This window comes from Rhinolophus sinicus, chromosome X, assembly GCF_036562045.2.
Source record: "Rhinolophus sinicus isolate RSC01 chromosome X, ASM3656204v1, whole genome shotgun sequence".
Taxonomy (NCBI): domain Eukaryota; kingdom Metazoa; phylum Chordata; class Mammalia; order Chiroptera; family Rhinolophidae; genus Rhinolophus; species Rhinolophus sinicus.
In genome coordinates this window covers 91,292,893-91,312,588 of record NC_133768.1, presented here as the reverse complement: position 1 = coordinate 91,312,588, position 19,696 = coordinate 91,292,893, and positions in this window count along the sequence as shown.

The window sequence follows — 19,696 nt, the reverse complement described above, 5'->3', positions numbered from 1 at the left end:
GTCCCCACCGCCACCGCAGGTGCGGCGCGTCTCCGCTCCGCTCCCTTCCTTCTTCCCCTGCTCGCCCAATTTTTCCCCACCTGCAAGAAATCCCTGCGCGAGTCTCTTCGCTGTTCTGCGTGATGAGCAGAGAGTCCTTTGATGGGTTATAAGCTTCCCGTTTCTGATAAGATCCGACGGAGAACTCAAAAAGTGCGCCCCGCTGCCGCCATTGCTATGACGTCACTCGAAACTGAACTTTCATGTATTGCGGTCAGAATGTAAATAGGTACTGAATCTTCTTATGGGATAACATGACAATATATACTTAAATTCACAAAACATGCAATTCCATTTGTAGGAAGTTACCTTAAGGAAATAATTAGAGAGGGGTGGAAAGCAGTGATTATAAAAATGTTCACTGCACCACTGCTTTTCATGGTGGTAATTTATAATAAAAAGACAGTAGAAGATTGGTTAAATAAATTATGCATCCTCATATGTTAAGCTATTATGTAGTCATATATAATCATGTTGTAAGAAAATATTTATTGACTTGGAAAAGCAACTGCAACATGTGCTGTTTTTTAAAAAAAATAAAATACCATATTTAAAAAATAAAATACCACAGTTAAAAATTATGCATATGTAGTTATACATACATATATAGATACATATCTATATATATCTATATATCTATCTATCTATCTATCATCTATCTATCTATCTATCTATCTATCTATCTATCTATCTATCTGGAGAGAGAGAGAGAATGAGACACACACATAAGCAGAATCATAGACAAAGACATAGGACTAGAAGTAAATACTCAAAAACTATTATCTTGTGGTGATGAGATTACATGCATTTTTTTTCTTTCCTTTAAGATGTATTACTTTTGAAATTAGAGATTAGAAACAATAAAGTTACCTAGGTAAAGAGATAAATACTATAAAAAGACACATCAGCCCAGTTCACGGGGAAGTATTGTCTATGACCAGCTTTCAGCACAATAGGCCAAGATTGACTTTGAAGTCCCACTGCTGTTTTTGTGCATCCTTACTTCTTTAAGTCGTCATGTCCTACAAATTTTCCATGTCTTCAGTGTTCTCATTCACTCATCTATTCACTCATTCACTCAACAGACATTTATTCCATTCATAACCATGTGCCAGGATCAGTACTTGTCCCTGACTAACACTCCGTACTGTAAACATTTTCTAGTTGTTTCTTACTTATCTTACTTATCAGTCTTGGGGGCATTTTCTCAGACCCTGTTAGGTGACTGACTAGGATATCTTTTTAACAAGTTCTCTCTGTATTAAATAGGTAATACTAATATGAAACTAGAACTTTGAGGAGGACTTTAAATGCCTTAACACAAAGAGTGAGTTATGTGAAAATCGCAGGAAGTTATATAGGGATATGCTTACCAAATGATGCCACTCTTTCCTGCCCACACATATTCTAACTGGACAGCATGTTTCCAATTGTGTTCCCCCTACAGGATCTGGGCTCTGTATGTTAGGATCAGTTTCCTGGCCTTATGCTCCATTATCAAGGGTGCTTCTGGATATTAGTAATACATATGAATTCTACTTTCTTTGTCCTGACCTTCTCTCTCTTGTGGATTTCCTAGTTCTTGTGATCTGCCCTATTCTGTACTGGCATTTACTTGAATATCTTTCTTCTTCATGATCTGCCCTCTTGACTGAGGCTTCTACACTTGTTCTGATCCAAACATTTCTCTAACTTTCCTCAGTACTGGTATAAATTTTCTATCACTGCTGTAACAAATTCCCACAAACTTATTGGCTTAAAACAACACACCTTTTTTTATAGTTCTGGAGGTCTGAAGCCCAAAATGATTTTCACTGGGCTAAAATCAAGGTGTGGGTAAGGCTACATTTTCTTTCCTGGAGTCTCTAGAGGGAAATCTATTTCCTTGCTTTTCTCAGTTTCTAGAGGCCACCTTCATTACTTGGCTTGTGGCCCTCTTCCTTCACCTTCAAAACCAGGAACACTGCATCAATCTGATCAATCTGTTGTCACATCCCCCTCTGACCATAGCTTGAAAAGTTTCTCCACTTTTAAGGACATGTGGTTTGAATTTTGGCTGCCCTTAGAGATATGTCAACATTTTTTGAAAAAAAGGTTAGTTGAAGACATAATTACAAACCTTGAGAGAAAAGATCATCCTGGATTATCTGGCTGGGCTCTAAATCTAATGAGAAGTGCCTTCATAAGAGAAAGGCAGAGGAAAATTTGAGGTAGAGAGAAGACAGAAGAGGAGGAGGCAATGGGATCACAGAGGCAAAAATTGGAGTAATGCAGCTACAAATCAAGGAACACCTGGAGCCACTAGAAACTGGAAAAGACAAAAAAGGAGTCTCCCCAGAGCCTCCAAAAGGAGTGTGTGCCCGCTGACACTTTGATTTCAGCCTCATGGCCTCTAGAACATTGAGAGAATAAATTCCTATTGTTTTAAGCTGACCAATTTGTGGTAATTTGTTATAACAGTCACAGGAAAGTAATACAGGATGTATGTATAATTCAGGAAAATCTCCTCATCTCACAATCCTTAACCATAATCACATCTCCAAAATTCTTTTTTACATGAAAGGTAATGTATTCACAGGTTCCAAGGATTAGGACATAGAAACCTTTAGGGGGCCATTATTCTGCTTATCACAGTACATAAATAGACTGTTCATCCCTAAAACCCCTCTTGCTCATGCCCTCCATGAGCACAACCACATCCCAGGCTGTTTTTATATTTTTCTTCTATCTTTATTTAATTGTCTAGGATTTGTCTCATGGGTATCAATGTGGAATAATAGAAATAACATAAATGTGGAGTCAGACAGACATATGTTTAAACCCTGGCTCTTTATTTACCCTTTATGAGCTTATTTACTCTCTATGAGCTTGTTTACTCATCTATAAAATGTGAGTAATCATAAACACACCATAGATTTATCCTGAGGATCAAAGGAGATAGCATGCATAATATGCTTGGCACCTAGTAGGCATTTAATAACTGTTGCTTTTCTTTCTTTTTTTTTTTTTTTTGCTATCATCCTATAATCTGTGAACCTGTAGTCTCAATGTAGATGGTCTGTGTATAGGAGGCATTTTTGTATAAGGGCTTTCTAAATTTCCTTCAAACCCCATTGTAGAGATAGCTTTCTAATCTTATTATGAGTAAGGTTCTCCCTGATATCATTACATTTTATTTTGTACTATGATTATACTTACACAATATTTAAATTCCTGGTTGATAAAATAAAATAAAATAAAAATTCCTATGAGTTTCTGTTTCTCATTATATGGTGATGGAAGGAGAACTGACTCTGGGTGATGAACACACAATGGGATTTATAGATGATGTAATACAGAATGGTACACCTGAAATCTATGTAATTTTACTAACAATTGTCACCCCAAAAAATTTAATTAAAAAAAAAAAAGAAGACAAAAAAAAAAATTCCTGGTTGAAAGAGGAAAAATCCTACAAAATTGGCTACTGAGAATAACACAGCTGTAATAACAAATTAGCAAATATTTATTATGTGTTAAGTGTTGGCGTAGTCACTAGGGAATGAGATTAACACAATACTTACGTTCATGGAGTAGGGAAGACTGATAAGCAACTAAGTGATTCTAGTATAGTATGATTGCTGTCATGATAATCACAAATACAAGTGGACTTAGCAACCATGTGGTGGGGAATAAAGGCTCCCTGGGGTAAGTTATTGTCTAATTTAGGATCCAAAGGGTGAATAAAAGTTACGTAGAGTTCCTCTTGCCCTCCACAGAAAGGAAAGGGAGAAAAACAAAATCTTGTTTTCATAAATTCAATTGCGCTAAACATTATTAGTAAAAAAAAATGGGTATATAAATATAGCCTCTTGTTTTGTTGTTGTTGTTTGTTTTGTTTTGTTTTAATTAGGTATAGTTGCACAACTGTGATGGGAATAAATGGTTCATTAATGGATTTTTTTCAGGTCACTTGGAGGAAAAGAGGGCTTTTATTACATTTGTACATATGACCCCAGTGGACAGCTGGTGGTTAGTAAACACATAAATACTATACTGAAAATGCCTCTGAAATATAAAGTTCTTATTTAGGGAAGAGAATGGATGTATTGTGGTGTTGTGGTCATGGTACCATGTTGGGTAGGAGGTGGTGCTAAATGTTTGGAAGACATAGTTTATGGTCTCTAGGAATAATAATAGCAGCAAAAATATGCTGTGAATTTATTTTTGTGCCAAGTACTTTTCTAGTCACTTTTTGCATATTAACACATTAAATCCTTTAAATGATCTGTGAGGTAGATAATACTATTATCCCTATTTTACAGATAGGAAAAGTAGGATACAGAGATTAAATAACATTGTCACCCCAATAAATTTAATTAAAAAAAAAAAATAACATTGTCTAAAGTTAGACAGCGAGTGACAGAGCTGGGATCCAAATTAATAAAGTTGGACTTGAAAGCCTGTGCTCTTAACCCTTATAGTAAGTACTATCCCTGGGGACAGATGGACTTTGTTGGAATGTACACACAGAAATGACATAAAAAAGGAAAAGAGAAGCAAATGTCAACCTGACCATATGCCATATATCCATTAAGTGCCAAGAGATTGGTTGAATGAGTTACTGATCATGGGATTAAAACATGGTGGGGGTTACTTGGTCAGGAAGGTTTATAGAAAATAAATCTTAAGCAGTGTTTTGTTAAGAGAGGAATGTAGTTCCAAATACTGCTAACCACCAATATGTTTTGGATCCCTACTGTGTACCAGTATGTGCTTTGTGTAATATATAATTCAATTCAAAACAGGCTCTGAGGTAGGTACTGTTATATTTTCATTTCCATTTTTCTATGCAGAAATTGAGACACAGAGAAGGTAATTTGTGCAGTTTCACAACTCAAAAGGGATGGAGCCAAGATTTAAACTAGGGCAATTTGACTCCTCCTTAAATATATTGAATTGTTCCAGTAATTCTTTCCCGTCTCTTTTGCATAAATTAATTTTCCATCTTCTCTGAATTATTCTCATCAGCCTTCAAGCATATTGTAATTATTTGTATTAATTAAAAATCAATTTATCTGTCCCCCTACAGCAAAAATTCCTCAAAAAGTCATCTGTAGTTAATGTTTGCATTTGATTTCCTTCCATTCTTTCTTGATCCCACTCCAGTCAAACCCTTGTCCTTAACACTTCACTGAAACTGCTCTTATCAAAATCACCAATGACCTCATTGGTAATGCAGAGGTCAAATCTCAGTTCTCACCTTATTTGACCTTTTAACAGTTTTGTAAAGCAGACAATTCTCCTGGCTTCCAGGACATCGGATCTGGTTTTCTTTCTATATCCTATATCTGGCTGTTCCAGTTTCCTTTTGCTGGTTCTTTCTTATCTCCCCAACTTCTTGACATCAGAGTTCTTGACTACTTCTCAGTTCTATCCACAGTCAGTCCCTCAGTGGTGCCATCCTGTCTGTGGCTTTAAATACCATGTACACGTTATTGAATCCCAAATTTATATCTACAGTCCAGATTTATCTTCTAGACTCCAGATTTTTATGTCCAACTGCCTTGTTGTATCTCTTGTATATCTAATAGGAATCTGAATCTTAACATGTCCCAAACCAAACTTCTGATATTTTCCTCACAATCTGATCCTCGTATTGTCTGGACCATTTTAATGGCCATTTATTCTTCCATTTTCTCAGCCCAAAAACCTTGGTATTACCCTTGACTCTTCCTTTTTTCTTGTTCCCCCACCTCAGTCTAAAAGCCATTTCATAGTTTATATTTCAAAATACAATCAGAATCTAACCACATTTTACCATCTTTACTTCAATCACAATGGCATGCTTGGATTATTGCAATAGTCTATTAACAAGGGTCCCTCATTCCACCCTTAACTCTCTAACCCAGAGAAACATGAGTGATCATGTTTAAAACCTAAGTTGATTCATACTTTATTATCAAAACTCTCTAATGGCTCCTCATCTCACTTTAAGCACAAACTAGTGTCTGTGGCCCTACCCCAGTGATTTTAAACCATTATTACACATTACACTGACCTGGAAAACTTAAACAAACAAACAAACAAACAAATGCCTGTGCTCTGTCTCCAAATAAATTGAAGCTGTATCTCCAGGAGGGGTGATCTGTGATGTGACCCAGGTAGCTGTAGCTTTTTAAAGTTCCTCAGGTGATTCTTAGCCCCAGGGAGGGTTGAGAATCCCTGGCCTCATTACCTCTTTATTTTATCTTCTACTACTCACTATCTGACATATTCTATTCCAGTCATATTGGCCTCCTTGCTATAAGAAGCCAGGCACAATCTTCCCTTGGGGTCTTTTCACTAGCTGTTTCCTCTACCCAGTATGCCTGTCCCCAGTACCCAGGATAACTAATTCTCTCACCTTCAAGTCTTGGCTCAAGCACTGCCTTCTCAATGAGACCTCACTTGACTTTTCATTTAAAAGTGTACTTAACTTTTCTGCTTCGTTTGTATCTATAGCACTTGTTATCCTCTTACATGCTCCCATTTTACTTTATTGCATATCTCCCTCAGCTAGAATGTAAGCTCTGTGAGGACAGAGATTCTGATCTGTTTTGTTTACTGCTATATACTCAATGTTTGGTGCATAGTAGGTATTCAATAAATAAATAAATAAATAAATTGTTGAATAAGTGAATTATTTAATAAAGCATCACAGTAAAACAAGGTTAGGGTAATAGAGCAATCAAGTAAAATGAAGAGTAGAAAAACGTCCATAGTTAAATAGTTAAATCTATTTGCTGAATGGAAAAAGGTACCCACAAACTAAGTATACATACACACTAAGAGAACTTGAGATTCATTCTCAAGCTAGCAGGGGTTCATAACCTTATTTTGTCCATGAACTTCTTGTCAGTCTAGTAAAGCTTATGGAACTTTTCTCAGAATTACATTTTTAAATGACAAAAATGAAATCCATAGAATTAAAAAGGAGACTAATTATTTTCAAATACTATTAGAATGATTATTTTAAAGTTGTAATATAGTAAAAGTATATGTCTCTCCATATTAACGTATTAAATCAGGATTTTTAATATGTTTTAATCAGACAAAAATTTTTATAAAGGGCTAGATAATAAATATTTTAGGGTGTGCATTGATGGCAAGAATTGGTGTCCACAATATCCCACAGCCTCTAATGAAGTGTGTCAGCAGTCATTACTGAAAATAAACAAGCCTAGAAGAAAGCAAAGAGGGCTGATAACAACTGTTGGGAGAACGGAGAAGAAATGGACACTTTGTGATCTTTCAGAAATCTTAAAATTTTGAGAACATTACACAAACTTATTGCACTGCCAAAACATGAAGGCTTTCAGTGAGGCTGGCTTTGTTGTATATATTCATACAATGAAAAGGAATACTGTTGAGGGAAGCAGCGGAAGGACTATAACCTTGGCCTAAATAGTGGATCTCTTTCCTGTGATTTGCACATTTCCCAAAAACCTCCAACTTCTTAGAATTCCTAATAAAAACTCCAAATATCCCAGCAACAACTTTCAAACACCCCATTTTCACTAATACTGTCTCATACCCAATTATTCTTTATAGTGTGCTAACATAATTGTGGCTACTGCACTGATTGGGTTGGAGAATCTATGTAGATTTCTAACCACATCCAAGTAAGAACTTTTTGGGGACCGAGAAGCTTATTGTCCTTTTGAAGTCGCAGTTAAAAGCAAAATAAATAAGCCTGGTATTTTGAATTTATGGCAATAATAGAAAAATTGCTGGGTACTTTTGATGAAGGAGTTTAAAGTGAATGTAACCCTTCACATTTCAGTGCACATCCAGATTTATTGATTAGAGAAGGACTGACTCAAGGCAAGACTGATTTGATAGAAATCATAGCCTGCTTATTTATCATGTGGAGAAAATTTACACATCTAACTATGCATAGGAATATTACTTTATTGACTCTGAATTAAGTCTTGGCTGAACGTCAACTTTTCACCTGCAGCCTATAGACCTATTTCAAGATGATTTTTATTTGCATTTGAGCAAGGAACTATGAAAATAATGAGTTTGTTTTTTAATTTTTTTTTAAATTTTATTTTATTAAATTTATTGGGGTGACAATTGTTAGTAAAATTACATAGATTTCAGGTGTACAATTCTGTATTACATCATCTATAAATCCCATTGAGTGTTCATCACCCAGAGTTAGTTCTCCTTCCATCACCATATATTCGATCCCCCTTACCCTCATCTCCCACCCCCCATCCCCCACCCCCCTTACCCTCTGGTAACCACTAAACTATTGTCTGTGTCTATGAGTTTCTGTTTCTCATTTGTTTGTCTTGTTCTTTTGTTGTTTTTGGTTTATATACCACATATCAGTGAAATCACATGGTTCTCTGCTTTTTCTGTCTGACTTATTTCGCTCAGCATTACTCTCTCAAGATCCATGGAAGGCAGTGTGGAGGTTCCTCAAAAAATTAGAGAATTTTACCCTAACTTTCATGGGTTCACCAATTTGAGGGGTTCTTTAGTGAAGTATTCCCCCCTCACAATAAGGAAGAGATAGGGGAGTAAGTGAGAGAAAGAATAGATCAAGTGTTTAACTGAAAATCCTAATTTTTCTGAGTTTAAGGGATTAATCTCTCAGGGCACTGATACCTAACTATAAAACAATTGCCATTAGATTTTGGAAGATAAGAGGTTAACTCAATTTGTTACTGGTTTTCTTCCCTTCAACAACATTGCAAGGGAATTGCTTGCAACTGCATTGCAAGGGAAATAGCTGCTCATAAGTGTTAAGACCTTATTACCATTCAAATGTCCTTTTAATACTCTTTATGTTTGCAAAGGTATATTACATCTGAAAAACAGGGGAGGAATAATTCAAACTTTTTGTATGGTGGCATTTTGTAAACCTAGCATCCACAGTACAAATCTCTCTCCAACCTCTGGAAATCTGTCTTCATAGCACAGAGTAAGTGGAAAAGGGCTTGCAAATCCTTTTCAACTGGAAGGCTCCAAAACCTAACTTATTTTCTGATTCCTCAACCACCACACGTTGTTGGTGGTGTATTTTTCAGTTGAGAAGCTAAAGGGTCCAAGTGCCTGAGCTTTAATACTAAATTTTGGGCAGGGGAGACAAAGGAAAGAAGAGAATGAATTATGTGTCAGGCTTCTAATGGTGTTTTCATATGAATAATATTTGATGGTAAGCATCATGGGTTAGGCATTCCTGTGACTTTAGACACATCCTTTTTGCAAATTCTCAACATGTCTCTTGTTTGCTACCTGTAAAAAATCCATTTTCTTCACTCATTCGACAGTTGTCTTAACCCTTCCTCTTCAAGGCAATCTATCTCCATACAATTTGAGATGACTAACATGTCTGCCCCAAATATTATTTTGCCATCTTTCCAGTAAGACTAAAATTTTCACCATAATGTTTCAGTTGTTCAATTAATTTTTTCACTTATTATATCTCTCCATCTATCTATCCATCCATCCATCAACCCATCCATCAATATATCAATCTATCCAAAAAATATTTATTGTCTGCTCTGTACTAGACCCTCTGCAAGGTTCTGGGAATTCATTGGTGATTAAAGCATACATGCTTTCTGACCTTGAGTGCACAGCCTATTGGAATAAATAGACAATAAGCAAGTAAAGAAATGAAGTAATTCACTTCAAATTGCACTAAATACTATAATGAATATGAATGGAGCAGGAAAAAATAAAAGATACAAGGAAGGGAACTGGTTAGTGTGTTCAGGTGTCAGTTCAGTTGAGACTTAAGACTTTCTTATAGGGGAACTATATTTAAAATATTAATACATTGTGTAGCACGGATAATGCACTACCTCACTAGAATGGCTACATTAACAGAGGATAGGACTCTAAGGGTGTGGGTCTCAGAACAGATAAGTTTCTTTTGGTGGTGTGTGGGTCAGGGAGAGGAAATATAGACTAACTGCACACCTTCTAAATGCTAGTCTCTATACCAGGTACTATTGGTTAAAGGTTATCTTCCTTTAATTCTAATTTTAACACTAACAGGTGGGTATCAAATCCATTCTAAGGATGGTAAAACAAGTTCTGAGCAGTTAAGCAACTTGACCAATTACACAAGGTTAGTTATTGGCAGAGCCTAGGAGTAGGAAGGCTTGGATGTTGTGAGAAGATTGGATAAAATCTCAGGCTTACCAAAAAGAAATCAGAAGCAATAGAAAGGATAAAAGATTATGGTGTCATCAACCAAAACGGAATTAAAAGATTTGTTCTTGTCTTTAAGTTGCTTACAATTCACCTGGAGAAAGATGATGAACTCTTAAAGAAGAACAGGAGAATGTGATAAGCAACACTGATAGTCAAATCCAAACAGTATTATTCCTAAAGAAGATAAACATAGGATATAAATGGGAGGAGTCAAGATACTTTGAAAAAGCTACTGTAAGGAGTTCCTGTCAAGATGGTGGAATGGGTAAATGTTGTGCTTTCCTACTCCCATGACTATATTAAAATTACAACTAAATTATAAAGCAATCAACATGGAGAACAATGTGAACAGTACCTGAACAGATCCTATAACTAAGGATATAAAGAAGAAGCCACATAAGGACTGGTAGGAGGGGTGGAGAAGGGAAACCAGCTGGCCCCACACTCATGTGTGGTGGTTGAGTATTGGGAGTGATATCTCAGATGCAGAGGTAACCCCTAAGGAACAAGGGGTCCCAGCACCATGCTGTGCACCCAAACCTGGAGTACCAGTGCCGGGAAAAGTAGGCCCCACAATATCTGACTAAAAATCAGCAGGGATTCCATCCATGTTGGTGAGATGGAAAGCTGCTGGAAAAACAAGAGTACTCTTAAAGGGCAAATGCACAAACACACTCACTCATAGTTGATCATCCTGGGCTCCAGCAGTGGGACAGAACCTCAGGGGGCAGCAGGGACATATAGGGAAAAATTGAGTTGTGTGTCTTCAGAGTGAGGACAGTAGGGACAGTTTGACATTTTCCCTATGTTGGGCCCTCCTCCACATAGCCAAGTCTGAATATGAATTAACCTGGTAAATAACACTCCCCCTACACTGGTAACTCCCTGAGGCCCCCAACTCACCCAACTGGCATACTGCCCCAGACTCTTTCAATTGATGAGCCATATGGGCAACTGGCAGGCAGTGTCAGGCCTTGTGGTGCCTTTCACGGAGCACTGTCAGGCCCGGTACTGGTAGCAGCTGGCCTGGGTTCACAATATGCATCCAGATCCAGCACAGGTAGCAAAACACCACAGATTGCTTTACAGCTCCTATCAGTTAGCCTTTGGCCAGTCACAAGCAGCAGCTGACCTTGGACTACACAGGAACCCCTCACAAGGAGCCTCAGAACCAAGATACTCAGTGGTTAGCTTCAGGCCACAAAAAAGCATGACCTGATTAGGTCAACAAGTGGCACATTCAAAGGGTGGTCTCAGTGGGCACCAGAGCCACCAGAGAGAATTTCACTTCTTATGGAGAGACCTTGCACAGCAGGTAGAACACTGTGGTTGTATTTAATCTTCACACCCAAAAAATCTGAGAGTCAATTTCACCCACTGATGTGCCAACAGCAATCAAGGTTCAACTGCAACAGGAGGGCACACACAACCTACACAAGGGACATTCCTAGATAACTCAGTGAACGTAACCAGAGAGACTGTGCCATTGGGTCCATTAAGACACCTACTAGAATAAGCTACCTGGTCAAGGCTGAGAGATGTAACAGATCTACCTGATGCATAGAAATAAACAATGACAGGCAGTCAAAATGAGAAGACAAAGAAATATATCACCCCAAAAATAAATTTAAAAAAAAGTGAAAACTCAAGGAAAAACACCTAAACAAAATGGAGGCAAGCAACATACCAGATACTGAGTTCAAAACACCAGTAATAAGGGTGCTCAAGGAATGTAGTGAGAACTTAGAAAAAGGTATAGTAAGCATAAAAAAGGACACAGAAACCATAAAAAAGAACCAGTCTGAAATTAAGAATACAATAGCTGAAATGAAAAATACACTAGAAAGAATCAGAACATTAGATGAAGAAAAGGTTCAAATCAGTGATTGGGAAGATGTAGCAGAAAACACCCAATTGGAACAGCAAAAATAATCCAAAAAATAAATAAATAAAAGACAACAGTTTAAGAGACAACATCAAGCCTAACACTACTTGCATAATAGGGGTACCAGAAGGAGAAGAGAGGGAGCAAGGGATCGAGAATCTATTTGAGGAAATAATGAGTGAAAACTTCTCTATCCTGGAGAACGAAATAGACATACAAATCCATGAAGCAAAGAGTGTTCCCCAAAAGATGAATCCAAAGAGGCCCACACCAAGACACATCATAATTAAAATAGCAAAGGTTAAAAACAAAAAGAGAATCCTAAAAGTAGCAAGAGAAAAGCAGTTAGTTACCTACAAGAGGCTCCTAAATGACTGTATGCTAATTGCTCAAAAGAAATTTGCAGGCCAGAAAGGACTGGCACAAAATATTCAAAGTAATGAAAAACAAAGATCTACAACCAAGATTATTCTACCCCACAAAGCTATCATTTAGAATCGAAGGAGAGAAAAGTTTTCCAGACAAGAAAAAGTTAAAGGAGTTAATCACTACCAAACCAGTGTTTAAAGAAAAGTTAAAGGGACTTTTTTATGAAGAAGAAGGGGATGGGGGAGAACATAAATTTAAACAATAAAATGGCAATAACTATGGACTGATCAAAAATCACTTTAAATGTAAATGGATTAGAGGCTTTCCAGTCAAGATAGTGGAGTAGGTAATCATTGTGCTTGCCTCTGCTCATGACCACATCAAAATGAAAGCTAAAATACAAAACAGCCATCATTTAGAATCACCTAAAGTGTAGCTGAACAGAAGTCCTACAGTTAAGGACTTAGAGAGAAGCCATCTTGAGACTGGTAGGAGAGGTAGAGATGCAGAATGGGCTGGTCCCACACGCGTGTGTGGTGGTTAAAAATTGGGAGAGCTACCTTGGCTATGGAGGTGTCCCGCATCCTGGAGGGGCAAGGGGTTCCAGCTCCACACCAATCTCTCCAGCTCTGTGTTCCAGAGCAGGGGAGAGAGTCCCCATAATTTATGGCTATGAAAACCAGCAAAGATTGTGGCTGAGTGAGACAGAGGGCTGCTGGAATCCAAGGATTTCCTCTTAAAGGGCTGATGCACTGAATTACTCACTGTCAGTCTCACTCGCTCTGAGCTCCACCTCTGGGGCAGCAGCTCAAAAGGCACCAGGGACATACAGGAAGTAACCGAATTGTCCAGCTCTGGGCAAGGGCTGGAGGGAAAGTTTTCTCCCAAAGAGAAGTGCTAGCTGAAACCATTGTTCCTTTGCTGAGTCCTCTCCCTACACAGGGTGCTGATGCAGGTGGCCACCATAACTGAGGCTCCATCAACCTAGCTAACTCCGTGTATCCTGCACTGTTTTTCTCCTGAGACCCTGCCCCACCTAACTTGTCGGCCCACCAAGCCACTTCCAGTGGTATTTCTATACAAATGGCCTGTCTTAGCTCATACTGCAGATTTCCTAAAATCTGCCAAAGGTTCACAAACCACAAATGAGCAGCATCTGACCTCGGCATGCCCTGTCACTCTTGTTCAGCAGCCCCAAGACCAGTATTAGCAGCACTGGTTTTCGTTCGAGGCTTGGTCAATCAAGTCACCTCTAAACCCAGCTATGGGTGGTGGCTATGCACAGATAGCTTTGTGGTTTATTTAAGGTGGCCCCAGGCAGGGCATGGACTGTGGAAGAACTTGGCTGTAGTGGGGACCCTACCAAGACACACTTGGGATGGCACACCTGGTGGTCAGCTTTGGACCAAGCTGGAGCACGACCCAGTTACATCCTAGCATGATACACCTAAAGAACAGACTACACAGGAACAGGAGCCCTGCTAAAGTGAATCCTGCTCCATATGGCTAGCCCCTTCACAACAGTTCCTCCACTGTAGTCATGGCCAGTCCTCACAATAAATCAACTGAGGGTCAATGCCTCCCATTGATGTGTAGAGAACAACCAAGGTTCAACTACAACAGGAAGGCACACAACCCACACAATGCACACTGCTGAAGTGCCCAGCTCAGGTGTACATGGAGACTGTGTCACTGAGCCCCAAAGGACACCTACTACATAAGACCACTCTACTGACACTGGGAGACATAACAGCTCTACCTAATACATAGAAATAAACACAGGGAGGCAGCCAAAATGAGGAGACAAACAAACATGTCCCAAATGAAAGGACAGAACAAAGCTCCAGAAAAAGAACTAAACAAAATGGAGACAAGCAATCTACTGGACACAGAGTTCAAAACACTGGTTATAAAGATGTTCAATAATCTCAGGGAGAACTTCAACAACGAGATAGGAAACATAAAATGGAGATAGGAAACATAAAAAAGGACCAGTCACAAATGAAGAATACAATAACAGAAACAAAGTACACATTAGAGGGAATCAAGAGCAGATGAGATGAAGCAGTGAATCGAATCACTGACTTGGAAGTCAAAGTAGCAAAAAACACCCAATTAGAGCAACAAAAAGAAAAAAAAAACATCCCCCAAAATGAGAATAATTAAAGGGGCCTCTGGTACAATATCAGGTGTACCAATATACACATCATAGGGGTACCAGAAGCAGAAGAGAGAGAGCAAGGATTTGAAAACCTATTTAAATAATGATGGAAAACTGCTAACCTGACAAAGAAAACAGACATACAAGCCCAGAAAGTGTGGAATCCCAAACAAGACTAACCCAAAGAAGCCCCCATTAAAATATATCATAATTGAAATTCCAAAGTTTAAAGACAAAGAGAGAATCTTAAAAGCAGCAAGAGAAAAGCAGTTAGTGAAATACAAGGAAGCTCTCATTAGACTATCAGCTGATTTCTCTACAAAAAAATGTGCAGGTCAAAAGCAATTGGCACAGGACGTCATAGGAATAGCGGCAGCGGGGCACACTTTTTGAGTTCTCCTCCAGATCTTATCACAAACGGGACATCTATAACCCATCAAAGGACTCTCTGCTCATCACGCAGAACAGCTAAGAGACTCATGCAAGGATTACTCGAAGGTAGGCAAATTGGGCGAGCAGGGGAAGAGGGAAGGGAGCAGAGTGGAGACGCGGCCCACACCTGCGGCTGTGGGGACGCTGCCCGCATCTGCCGCGGTGGAAACGCGGCCTGCATCGGCAGCAGTGGAGATACGGCCAGCATCCGCAGCTGCAGAGAGGCAGGGGATCCCAGGACGGAACAGAGAACACAAAACTCAGGAGGTGGGATCTTTCCCTGTGTCCCACAGCTGATTTCTCCCACCGAGGGGGCAGCGTATCCAGCATTTGAGGCAATAACTTCAGCTGATTGCTCCAATTGGGCCCTAGGCCAGACAAAGGACACAAACTCCATACCTGGGCCCATCCTCCCTCTCTTCCAATCCTACCCCAGCCCTTCCAGAGACTTAAACTGGCCCCTGAACTGAGGAGTAGTGTCAGATTACATAGGAGCCTTAGTGCTCAGGCTCTGGAAGACTGGCGTGCAGCTCTGACCCAGGGAAGAGGCTGGGAAGAGTGTGATTTTTGCTGGGCTAGGAGAGAAGAAACTCCTCCAACCCCAGCCACCACCTTTTCTGGCCTGCAAGAAAAGTGTGACACAGCTGGGCTGGGAGAGAGAAGACCCCTCCATCCCCAGTCCCCACCCTTTCTGGTCTGCCTAGGGCAGGGCAATTACAACTGCGGAGGCACTCCCAGTGATCAGCAGTAAGCAGAAAATGCAGCTCTGGCCTTTCAGCAGCTCAGAAATCTCCCGCCCCGCCCCCCCTACGGAATAAGTGCCTTAAGACTCAGGAGAACTGGACACAGGGCTGGTGGTGCTACTCTCAGTGTGCATATGTGCAGGCAAGGGCAGAAACTGCACTGACTTTGTAGAAACTACCATCCAGACCCCTCAGTTCCACGCATCTAAATCTGCAGTCCCAACGCCACACTGGGCACCAGGTGACCAGCTCTCCCTGCACAATACACAGAGGACTCTTTGGTACAGCAGAGGACAACCTGGAGATTACTTGGTGGGCTTAAGCCAATACTGGCGCTGCTTTTTGTTTTGTTTTATTTTGTTTTGTCTTCATATCTTTGATATCTTTGCCTGTGTTGAGTGGGGGTTGTTGGTTGTTTTCACATGTGAATGTATTTGATTTTTTCTTTGTTGTTGTTGTTGTTGTGCTTGGTGATTTGCTTTGTTCTGAAATTGCCCTACCAGGGCCCAGCTTCAAGGCATAAGATTCAACATACCCAGAGGCCAACTCCAGACCAAACCAGAGTACTACCGGGTTTGACCCACAAATGACACACCCAGAGGGAATTCTCTACAGGCACAAGAGCCCACAAAGGCCAAACCACATTTATGTGGTCAACCCTCACGCAGCAGAACACATTGCGTGGGCAGAGGGAATTCTCACAACTAGTCAGCCTAGGAGTTAACCCCACCTACTCGCAAGCGAAAAGCAATTAAAGATCTTCCATGACAGGACAATATACATGACACAAGAGTCACCTTTGGAGCACACACAGAGGAGAACAAAGTAGTGCAAGTCAAATATAAAGGACACATACTACATAAGATAACTCAGCAAGAACTAAGAACTCTAGGGGATCTACCTAATACATCGAAACAAACACAGAGAGTCAGCAAGATGGGGAAACAAAGAAACATGTGCCAAATAAAAGAACAGAAGAAACCTCCAGAAATGGAACGAAATGAAACAGGTAACCAACCTATCAGAGACAGAGTTCAGAACACTGATGATAAGAATGTTTAAGGAGCTTAGAGACGACATAAAGAAGGATGTAGAAATCATAATGAACAACCAGTTAGAACTAAAGAACACAATTACTGAAATAAAGAACTCACTTGAAGGAATTAACAGCAGGTTAGATGAAGCAGAGGATCGAATCAGCGACTTAGAAGACAAGTTAGCAGAGATCACCCAAACAGAACAACAGAAAGAAAAAAGAATAAAAAACAATGAAGATGGTTTAAGAGACCTCTGGGATAACATCAAGCGCAACAACATGTGCATCATAGGAATACCAGAAGGTGAAGAGAGGAAGCAAGGGATTAAGAATATATTTGAAGTAATTATGTCAGAAAACTTCCCTAACCCAATGAAGGAAAACAACATACAAGCCCAGGAAGTGCAGAGAGTTCCAACCAGGATAAACCCAAACAGGTCCACACCAAGACACATTATAGTTAAAATGGCAAAGGTTAAAGACAAAGAGGGAATCCTAAAAGCAGTAAGAGAAAGACAGAGGGTCACATACAAGGGAACTCCCATAAGACTATCAAATGACTTTTCTACAGAATCATTGAAGGCCAGGAGGGAGTGGCAGGAGATACTCAAAGTGATGGAAAACAAAGGCCTACAACCTAGATTGCTTTATCCAGCAAGGCTATCATTTAAAGTTGATGGAGAGATAAAGAGCTTCCCAGAAAAGAATAAGCTAAAGGAATTTATTACCACCAAGCCAGCATTGCAAGAAATACTAAAAGGACTTCTGTAAATAGAAGAAAGATGAAAACAATCTAACTACAAATTTAAAAATGGCAATAACTATGTACCTATCAATAATCACTTTAAATGTAAATGGATTAAATGCTCCAATCAAGAGACATAGGGTGGCTGAGTGGATAAGAAAGCAAGACCCTTGTATATGCTGTATACAAGAGACTCACCTCAGATCAAAAGACACACACAGGCTGAAAGTGAAGGGTTGGAGTAAGATATTTCATGCAAATGGAAATGAGAAAAAGCTGGAGTTGCAATACTTATATCTGACAAAATAGACTTTAAAATGAAGAACATATTAAAAGACAAAGATGGGCACTATATAATAATAAAGGGATCGATCCGACAAGAGGACATAACCCTAGTAAACATCTATGCACCCAACATAGGAGCACCTAAATATATAAAACAGATATTGACTGACATAAAGACAGAGATCAACAGTAACACTATCATAGTAGGGGACTTCAACACACCTCTGACAACAAGGGACAGGTCTTCCAGACAGAAAATCAATATGGAAACAACAGCCTTAAATGACACATTGGACCACTTGGATTTAATCGATATTTTCAGAGCATTTCACCCCAAAGCTGCAGAATACACGTTCTTCTCAAGCACACATGGAACATTTTCCAAGATAGACCATATGTTAGGCCACAAAACAAGTCTTGATAAATTTAAGAAAATTGAAATCATACCAATTGTCTTCTCTGACCACAGTGCTATGAAATTAGAAATGAACTACAGGAAAAAAACTGGAAGACACACCAGTTCATGGAGGCTGAATGGCATGTTACTAAATAATGAATGGGTCAACCAGGAGATCAAGGAAGAAATAAAAAGATATCTGAAGACAAACAAAAATGAAAACACGACGACCCAAAATGTATGGGATGCTGCGAAAGCAGTCCTAAGAGGGAAATTCATAGCATTGCAAGCATACCTAAAGAAACAAGAAACATCACTAATCAACAGTTTATCTTCACACTTAAGAGATCTGGAAAAAGAATAGCAATATAAGCCTAAAGTACAAGGAAGGAGATAATAAAGATCAGAGCCGAAATAAATGAAATAGAAACCAGAAAAACAATGCAAAAGATCAATGAATCCAAGAGTTGGTTCTTAGAGAAGATAAACAAAATTGACAAACCTTTAGCCAGACTCATTAAAAAAAAGAGAGAGAGGACCCAAATTAATAAAATCAGAAATGAAAGAGGAGAAGTGACAACAGACACCGCAGAAATACAAAAAATTTTAAGAAATTACTATGAGCAACTATATGCCAACAAATTTGACAATCTGGAAGAAATGGACAATTTTCTAGAGGCGTACAACCTTCCAAGGCTAACTCAAGAAGAAACAGAAAACCTGAATAGACTGATTACCACCAGGGAAATTGAATCAGTAATCAACAATCTCCCAACAAACAAAAGCCCTGGACCAGATGGCTTTACAGGTGAATTTTACAAAACGTTCAAAAAAGAATTATCACCTATTCTCCTCAAGCTCTTCCAAAAAATCCAGAAGGAGGGAAGACTCCCAAACACTTTTTACGAAGCCACTATCACCCTGATCCCAAAATCAGACAAAGACACCACCAAAAAAGAAAACTACAGGCCGATATATCTAAGGAACATGGATGCAAAAATCATCAGCAAAATATTAGCGAACAGAATTCAGTAATACATTAAAAAGATCATACAACATGATCAAGTGGGATTCTTCCCTGGTATGCAAGGGTGTTTCGACATCTGCAAATCAATTAATGTGATACACCACATTAACAAAATGAAAAATAAAAATCACATGATCATATCAATTGATGCCGAAAAGCATTTGATAAAATCCAGCAGACATTTATGATAAAAACCCTTAAGAAGTGGGAATAAAGGGATCATATCTCAACATAATAAAGGCCATATATGATAAACCCACAGCTAACATCATACTCAATGGGGAAAAGCTAAAACCATTCCCCTTAATTTCAGGAACAAGGCAAGGTTGCCCACTTTCTCCACTTCTATTCAACATAGTGCTGGAAGTTCTAGCCACAGC